General features: G+C 40.6%; 1 pseudogene; it reads right to left on the reverse strand.

Annotated features, from left to right (window-relative positions):
- Nucleotides 1-1,250: 1,250 nt before the first annotated feature.
- On the reverse strand, nt 1,251-7,999 carry LOC149267527 (glutamate receptor 3.1 pseudogene; annotated as a pseudogene).
- Nucleotides 8,000-8,662: the final 663 nt, after the last annotated feature.

The raw sequence follows: 8,662 nt of genomic DNA on the forward strand, positions 1-8,662 counted from the left end.
ACAAATTCATTACTCTATTTAGCAGGATCAAAACATATGATTATGCGCCCTTCATCCCTCTGAACAACGCATTGGTTTAAAAAAAAGGTAGCCTTTGCATGCCCAGTATGGAGATATCCACATTGGAACCTCTTGGTTTGCTTCTTGCATGAGTTCAGACAATGGCCTTGCTAGAGAAAGGTTACTTTCATTAAAAAAAACAATTACCAACCCTGATTTACCAGCACGACCTATACGCCCTATGCGGTGGACATAGTCATCAATATCACTTGGCAAATCAAAATTAATTACATGCGCCACCTGTGTAATATCAAGTCCACGTGCAGCCACACTTCCTTCTTTTAGTCCCAAAGACAATGCTCTAGCCTATCTCTTTGGTGAATCAAAAGGAACAAGTCTGTATTGGGCTATATTAAATGTTTTTGATAGATACTTTTGAACATATGATCCTGTTTGATATCCTATTGGTAAATTGCTTGACACTAAACTATCAATTCCAGTTATAGTTGTTGAAAGCCACTGCGCTGTGAGGATCGATGTTAGACTTGCAGTGTAACTTTGACTGATGATTAAGATCACAAATAGCCATATGAGAAGCACGGCTCGCCCAAGAGTTCTCTTAGTGTTTTTCTTGTGTGTGAAGAACATCGTAGAGAAAGCAGACCAAAGAACATTACTAACTTGTCGTTGTGGAGGCCCTCAAAACACAGGGTTTACTTTATGCTCCACAATCCATACAATAGCTCCCATGATGAGAAAAAAGAAAAGAAAAAAGCACCAGTCGTACACCACATCCCTGGTGAAAATGGACGCAAGAAAGCCCATGGATTCGATTCTATCTCGTTTGCACGAACCACTACAACCAGGCCTGTTTCTATGTAAGATTGTGTGAAGTCCACAATTTTCGACCGATTTTTCACAATAAGAACGTCTCCAAATGACTGCATCATATTTCTGTAAAGCGACCTGCTCCATGAGATTGTTGTAATTGGGTGTAGAATCCCCTGTTCCATAAGGTCTAAATGTGTACTGAACAATATAAGGAAGCGATTTCACTGCAACCACAAACACATCAATACAATATCCTTTTACCGCGTTGCTGCCTTTCACTTTTGTCACAAATTATTTGAACCCTGTCTTTCTTGGCACCCCAATCACAAGTTGGCTGCCATGAACCCAATCTCGTGGCACTTTTTTGCTTTGACCAGACCATATAACCAGAGACTGTTAGATTTATATGAGATTCATTATTACTGATGGTAGCATAAACCAGTTTGTTTTGACCAGAAACCAATGCTGCGGAAGCCTTTATCAACTACATTGATAATCTCAAATGCAGAGCTCATCAAGTTCCCATTTTTGTCCAAGAGTACAAGACCTGCAATGCCGTTGAAATTAGTTTGTAATATTATCTTTTGTAACTGTGCTCCTCCTTCAAAGACCTTCATTTCTGCTAGTTCTGATTTGCCTCCGCTCTGACTTGATAGAGAAGATGGTTTTGCAAAAGAGATATTTCCTCCTTGTTTGAAGTAGGTGTTGAGAGAGTGAGCAATCATCAGTATATTGTCATAAGCATATAGTCCAAATGCATTCAAGGAGGCGTTGACCATATTGTATGTTTGTAATTTTTTCCACCTTTGTGCAATTACACGTCGCTGTCTTGAATTTGGAGTATGTGGACGCACGCTGATTAAACCCTGAAGTGAATTCATGATGCCTTCTTCAAGTAAACCAGAATCTAAAACAGAAGATAGCCAATTTGTGGCTATCCAGAAATAGTCGGCGCTCTGTTAGGATATTCCGACACATAGGATATAATTAAGTTCAACTTGGTCTAGTATAGAGTTAGGTATAGAGTTAGGTAAAGTGTCTTTCTTTACCGTTGTACATTTTGTAACTTACAATCCGACGGTCACGATATGTAGTGATCCGACGGTTCACTCTCACCTCGGTATTACCGACACTTGATCCGTGGCTTGACACCCGATTGGTCCATGAGTTCTATTTAAAGCGCATGGAGGGTCATTGTTCGGGTAATCTGTGCATGAGAGAAGCTTATGTAAATTTTCATTCTTTGATTAATAAATTGCCTGTAGTACCCACGTTGGGACAGGCCATGGACTGTTTCCCTCCTTGCACTTTGAGGGTTTTAACCACGTCAAAAATACTGGTGTATTGATTTGAGATCTGGTTGTGAGCGGTGTCCTTTTGGTATTCTTTCTGAGGAACTTACCCTGTAAATTCCTACATGATATCAGAGCTATTTGAGGGCCGCGTCCGTTGGTGATCCAAATCTGAAGCCGGTAGAACTGCATGCGGCTGTCGTTTCTTGGATCTGTTGTTTCTGACTGCTTTCGGGCCGAGAAGACTGCTCTGTTGCGTTCGGAGCATCTGTTCCAGTGAGGAACCCCTTTTGTTTCACGCGAAAATGTTTCCGGTAGCCCTAGCTGCGTCATTTTTCAGATCGGGAGGTATACAGTGTTTTTTTGCAGTTTACTGTTATTTTCTCTCTGCTTATTTCGGTCTCAGTTTATTTAGCCTTTTTTTTAACCGGATCTATACCTTTCATTTCTGCGTATGCTCTTTGCCCTACGACTCTGTGCGATCTGGGCAAATCAGAAACAGAAATGAAGGATTTTTCTCATGCGTATGCTCTTTTCCCTGCACCTTAGTGTGATCTCGGAAAATCAGAAACATTGAGAAAAATATTTAGTTTTTCGGCTAAAGCTAACTTTGAGATTTTTTTTTAAATTTCTAGTTTTTTGGCTAAAGCTAACTTCGAGCCGCAAGGTTCGTTTCTCTTTGCATATTCGTGTTGGGTTTTGTGTTTTGTGTTTTGTAGGGAAAAAGAGCTTTCTCAAGGCAAGCACGCAAACCAAGGCCCCCCCCCCCTCTCTCTCTCTCTCTCTCTCTCTCAAATTTTTTGTATAGATCAATTGGTTCAAAGCTATTTTAAGAGAGTAGAGGTCTTGGGTTCAAGTCTCCATTTTTTGGGGGTGGATTTTTTTCATTCCCGCACATTCGCGCACTTTGCCGGCAACGTCAACAATTTTTTTTTCAAAAAGCCATAACTTCTTCATCCGGAAGCCTTTTTCAGAGCCGTTTTTTTTAAAACCGCCTATTTTTTCGAGATCTATCCATTGGAACACTTACTTTTAGCATCTTCAGCTCCAGTTTTTTTTTAAAATGGAAAGTCCATGCCAAGTCATTCTTGACAGCACTAACTACTTCCAATGGGTAGCCTACATGGAAGATTTACTTAGAAGTAAAGGTCTCTTCAGAATAGCCACAGACCAAGAGAAGAAACCAAAAGATGAAGACAAGGTAGCAAAATGGGAAAATAAACAAGATCAAGCACGTGGTTTGATAGGGATGTCTATTTCTCCTGATCTTAGATTCCACATTGCAGAACTTGAGACTCCTCATGAAGCATTAGGAAAACTTGCTAAAGTTTTTGGGATTAAAAATGAAATTAGAGCCCATCAACTTGAAAATGAGCTGCTTACTTTGGATCCTAATAATTTTTCTTGCATTGAAGATTTCTTGTCCAAATTCAAGACCCTTAGATATCTCTTGGAAGGTGTTAAAGTTAAGAAAGAAGATGGTAACCTTATTTATTCCATCCTTACTAAGTTGGGACCAGCCTACTCTGTATTTGTTTCCACTTTCCATTCTACAAGGGAAGCTTTCATTTGTCAAGGACAAGACTACAAGGCCCCTTCCTTTGACTCCTTTTGTGATTCCTTAATAAGAGAACAAGAAAAACTCTTACACCTTGGTCTTCTTAATCTTGGAAACTCTTCCACGAAAGCGTTAGCCGCCTAGCAGCAACCAAATTCAAAGAATCCTAAGAAGTCATATCCTCAAAAGAATGGTCCTAAACCATCTCAGCCTCAAAATGAAAGATCATTTCAGCAAAATGATAAGACCAATAAAAACAAATGGAAGAAGACTGATAGACATTGTAACTTTTGTAATCGAGATGGCCACTTAGAATCTAAATGCTTTAAGAAGATGGAAGCCTTGGAAGCCGCAATGAAGAAACATAACATCCATGTGGAGCCTACTTCAACTTCAACTTCTGGAATGGCACTTTCTGCATGTCATTGTCAATCATCTCAGTCTGGTTATGCATTAAATGTATCTTCTTCTTCTTCTCATTCTCATGAGTGGCTCATTGATTCTGGAGCCTCTTGTCACATGGCCAAAAACCAAGCCATGTTTTCTTCTTTAAATGATTGTAACACCAAAAATATATATATTGGTGATGATAGATCTCTTAATGTTGTAGGGACTGGAACTGTTCATCTAGACAATGGTCAGTTTAATGATGTATTATGTGTTCCAACCTTATCCTGCAACCTTCTATCTGTCTATCAGATAACTCATTCAGGTGAAGGTAAAATTGTTGAATTTTCACCTCATGATGTTGTAATCAAGGATCTAAAAGATCCTAAACAGATTCTAGCTACTGGTCTTGCTGATGATTCCAAAAGGTTGTATAAGTTTCACAACTTTGGGTCATCAAATCTTCCCTCAGTATTTGTTGCTCATAATGATGAAGTGAGCAAACTTTGGCATGAGCGATTTGGTCACCTAAACTATCGCTCCCTTCAGCATCTATGTAAAGAAAATATGGTGACAGGTCTTCCTATGGTATCTTGCAGAGATGGTGTTTGTTCCGGATGTGTACTCGGAAAACATCATCGGGACAGTTTTGACAAACGTGCCTCTTGGCACGCCTCAGCCCCTTTACAGCTTGTGCACAGTGATTTATGTGGTCCTCTTCCTGTTGCTTCATTCTCTGGCTGCAAGTACTTCTTAACTTTCATTGATGATTTCTCCAGACGCACTTGGGTATACTTCTTAAAACTCAAGAGCGAAGTATTTAACACTTTTTTGGCCTTCAAAGCCTTTGTTGAAAAACAATCTGGACATCAAATTCTTAAGCTAAGAACTGATAATGGTGGAGAATATGTTAAAAACACATTCATCAACTTTTGCACCGAAAATGGAATTCAAATGCAACATACTGTTCCATACACTCCACAACAAAATGGTGTAGCTGAAAGGAAAAATCGCACCTTAAAGGAAATGGCTAATTGTATGCTGCAATCTAAAGGACTCAGTCTTAGTTTTTGGGCCGAAGCAATTAATTGTGCAAATTATATAATCAATCGCACTCCTACTAAGGTTCTAGAGAATATCACTCCAGAAGAAGCTTGGAGTTCCATTAAACCAAATGTAAGTCACTTTCGTGTGTTTGGAAGTGAAGCATGGGCCCATATTCCAGATGAAAAGCATAAAGCTTTAGAACCTAAGAGTGAGAAATGTACTTTTGTTGGATATTCTGAAGATGTAAAAGGTTATAGACTTATTCCATTTAAGTCCAAAAATGTTATCATTAGAAGAGATGTAAAATTTGATGAAAATAAATCGGCCTGCGAGCCTAGTCCGGCGGATGTGCCACCTCTTCCTATCTCTTCTACTTTTGAAAACATTTCTTCTTCAGATGATGAAAGCGAGGATGATAATCCTCCCCCACCTTCTCAGGATCCTCAACTTCCAAGATGGGTCCGTGCTACTCGGGATGCAGCAGGTGATCTTGCCGGTGATCCTACAGATCAACGACGTACACGTTCTCAGTTTGAAAGAGCCTCTTCTTTACTGGCTCAAGCTCCAGTAAATCATGATCCTGACACTTTTGCAGAAGCTTCAGGCCATCCACATTGGGAAGCAGCTATGAATGAAGAATATCATTCATTATTTACAAATGATACATGGGATCTTGTTCCTCTACCAAAGGGACGCAAACTTGTAAGATGTAAATGGGTTTACAGAACCAAGTATGGACCAGATGGAAAAATTGATAAACATAAAGCTCGTCTTGTTGCTAAGGGCTTTTCACAGGTTGAAGGCATTGACTACACTGAAACCTTCTCCCCTGTTGCCAAAATGAACTCTATCTGCCTTGTTCTTTCCCTTGCTGCCTCTTTAAAATGGGAAGTCCATCAGATGGATGTTAAATCTGCCTTCTTGCATGGGGACTTGCAGGAAGAAATCTATATGGAACAACCCATTGGCTTCATACAAACAGACTCCAGCCTTGTTTGTCGACTCAAGAAATCCCTTTATGGTCTCAAGCAAGCTCCTCGGGCTTGGTATGCCAAAATGGATAGCTTTCTTTTAGAATCTGGCTTTTCTAGGTGTCATTCTGACAATACTGTCTACACCAAGAAAGTGGGCAACTCTCTTATCATCCTTGTTCTTTATGTTGATGATCTTATCCTTACTGGTAGTGATCCCAACCTTATAAACCATGTGAAGTCTAGCCTCAAAAAGAAATTTGAAATGACAGACTTAGGACACTTACACTATTTTCTCGGTCTTCAAGTCTTGCAATCCAAGGAGGGTATTTCCCTTTCCCAGTCCAAGTATGCTTGTGATATTCTTCGTCATTTTCACATGGAAGACTGTAAGCCAGCCCCTTCTCCCTTTCAGTCTGGAGTCAAACTTTCAGTCTCTTGTACTTCTCCTGAAGTTGATGCTACCTTATACCGTCAACTTGTAGGAAAACTCTTGTACTTAACCCATACTCGTCCTGATCTTTCCTTTGTTGTTGGCCTTGTTGCTCGTTTTATGCAAAACCCCCGTGAAAGTCATTGGAAAGCAGCCAAAAGAATACTTCGTTATGTTCGAGGTACAGTACAGTTTGGGATTCATTACAGTGCCAAAGCAGCTCCTCTATTAGTTGGTTTCACTGATTCTGATTGGGCTGGTGACCCTGATGATCGGAAGTCTACTGCCGGTTATGTCTTCACTCTTGGTTCAGGACCTATTACATGGGCTTGCAAGAAACAGGCTGCCATTTCTCTTTCGTCAGCAGAAGCAGAGTATCGTGGTTCCGTGGAAGCTAGTAAGGAAGCCTTGTGGCTTCGTCAGATCCTATCAGAGTTTGGCTTTGAGCAGCAGCATCCAACCACACTTTGGTGTGATAATCAAAGTGCCATTCAGCTATGCAAAGATCCATTCTAGCATCAGCGCAGCAAACACATTGAACTACACATGCACTTCATCAGAAAGCTCATTCATGACCATGTTCTTGAAGTGCAATATTGTTCAACAGATGATCAGGTTGCAGACATCTTCACAAAGGCTCTCACAGAGGCGAAGTTCACTAAACTTCGATATATGCTTGGAGTTCAGGAAGTTGTCACTAAGGGGGGATAGGCTCTAGTGCCTCCTTCCTTCTCCTATTGTGTCATATTTGTAAATCCTTCAATCCTATCCCAAGTTGTTCTTAAGGGGGGATGTTAGGATATTCCGACACATAGGATATAGTTAAGTTCAACTTGGTCTAGTATAGAGTTAGGTATAGAGTTAGGTAAAGTGTCTTTCTTTACCGTTGTACATTTTGTAACTTACAATCCGACGGTCACGATATGTAGTGATCCGACGGTTCACTCTCACCTCGGTATTACCGACACTTGATCCGTGGCTTGACACCCGATTGGTCCATGAGTTCTATTTAAAGCGCATGGAGGGTCATTGTTCGGGTAATCTGTGCATGAGAGAAGCTTATGTAAATTTTCATTCTTTGATTAATAAATTGCCTGTAGTACCCACGTTGGGACAGGCCGTGGACTGTTTCCCTCCTTGCACTTTGAGGGTTTTAACCACGTCAAAAATACTGGTGTATTGATTTGAGATCTGGTTATGAGCGGTGTCCTTTTGGTATTCTTTCTGAGGAACTTACCCTGTAAATTCCTACAAACATACCAATGTCCTTGACTTTAGAAAAAAGTTTAAGGCCAACATCTGAAAACATGTGGACTACAAAAACTCGTGTATCCATCGAAGCCAAGTTTGTCAACACATCACCCATCTGGCTTGGGCCAACTCCAGGAATCATTGCTACCTTATTGGAAATCTTAGCTCCCACATTTGCCAGAGCATCCCCTAATACAAAAATTCCATTTCTCCCATGGTCCTCATCCATATACACAGCAACAACTTCTTTCCAGCCAAAGGAATCCACAAAATCTCCTGGTTCATGAAAGCGTTCTGGTGCAAGATAACAATGACGTCTTCCTCCATTTGTAGAGAAACAATAGAAATTTTGATTGTTTGACCTGTGCGTCGCGCGGCATAGCCAGTGCGCCGTGCCTGGCGAGTGCGTCACGCCAGTGTATATTTGCACTGTGTAAAAGCGCCCAGTGCGCTGCGCCATATGCTCTATGCGCCGCGCACCCAAATCCACACACAGTTTGCCTTAAATTTTGTTTGAGTTGCTCCCAAGTCATGAGTTTCGTTATTCGATTATTTCCATGCTTTCGATTTGAATGGATTGCATTAGCTGCAGCATCATCCATCATTGTTCCTGTAAAAACATGAGGCTGGGAATTTTGAGAAGCTTCCATGTCATCTGCACTATTGTATAACCATTTTGGATTTGAGAAACCTTCAGCATCATCAGTAACATCTATTTTCATTTTCAAAGCTAGGTCTGCAATGTTATTTGCTGGCATTGAATTTGGGTTCTCATTCTCCAAATACTGCTTTTGTCTAATTTTACCAGCAGACATAAAATAAGTTTTAACTTTCCCTGGTGTCTTGTCCTTTCCCTTTAATGTTGGGGCAGATAGCAAAGCTATTTTTGCTT

The sequence above is a fragment of the Pinus tabuliformis genome, chromosome 6 (genome assembly GCF_031772625.1).
Source record: "Pinus tabuliformis cultivar Carrire ecotype Pingquan chromosome 6, CPIR1, whole genome shotgun sequence".
Lineage (NCBI taxonomy): Eukaryota > Viridiplantae > Streptophyta > Pinopsida > Pinales > Pinaceae > Pinus > Pinus tabuliformis.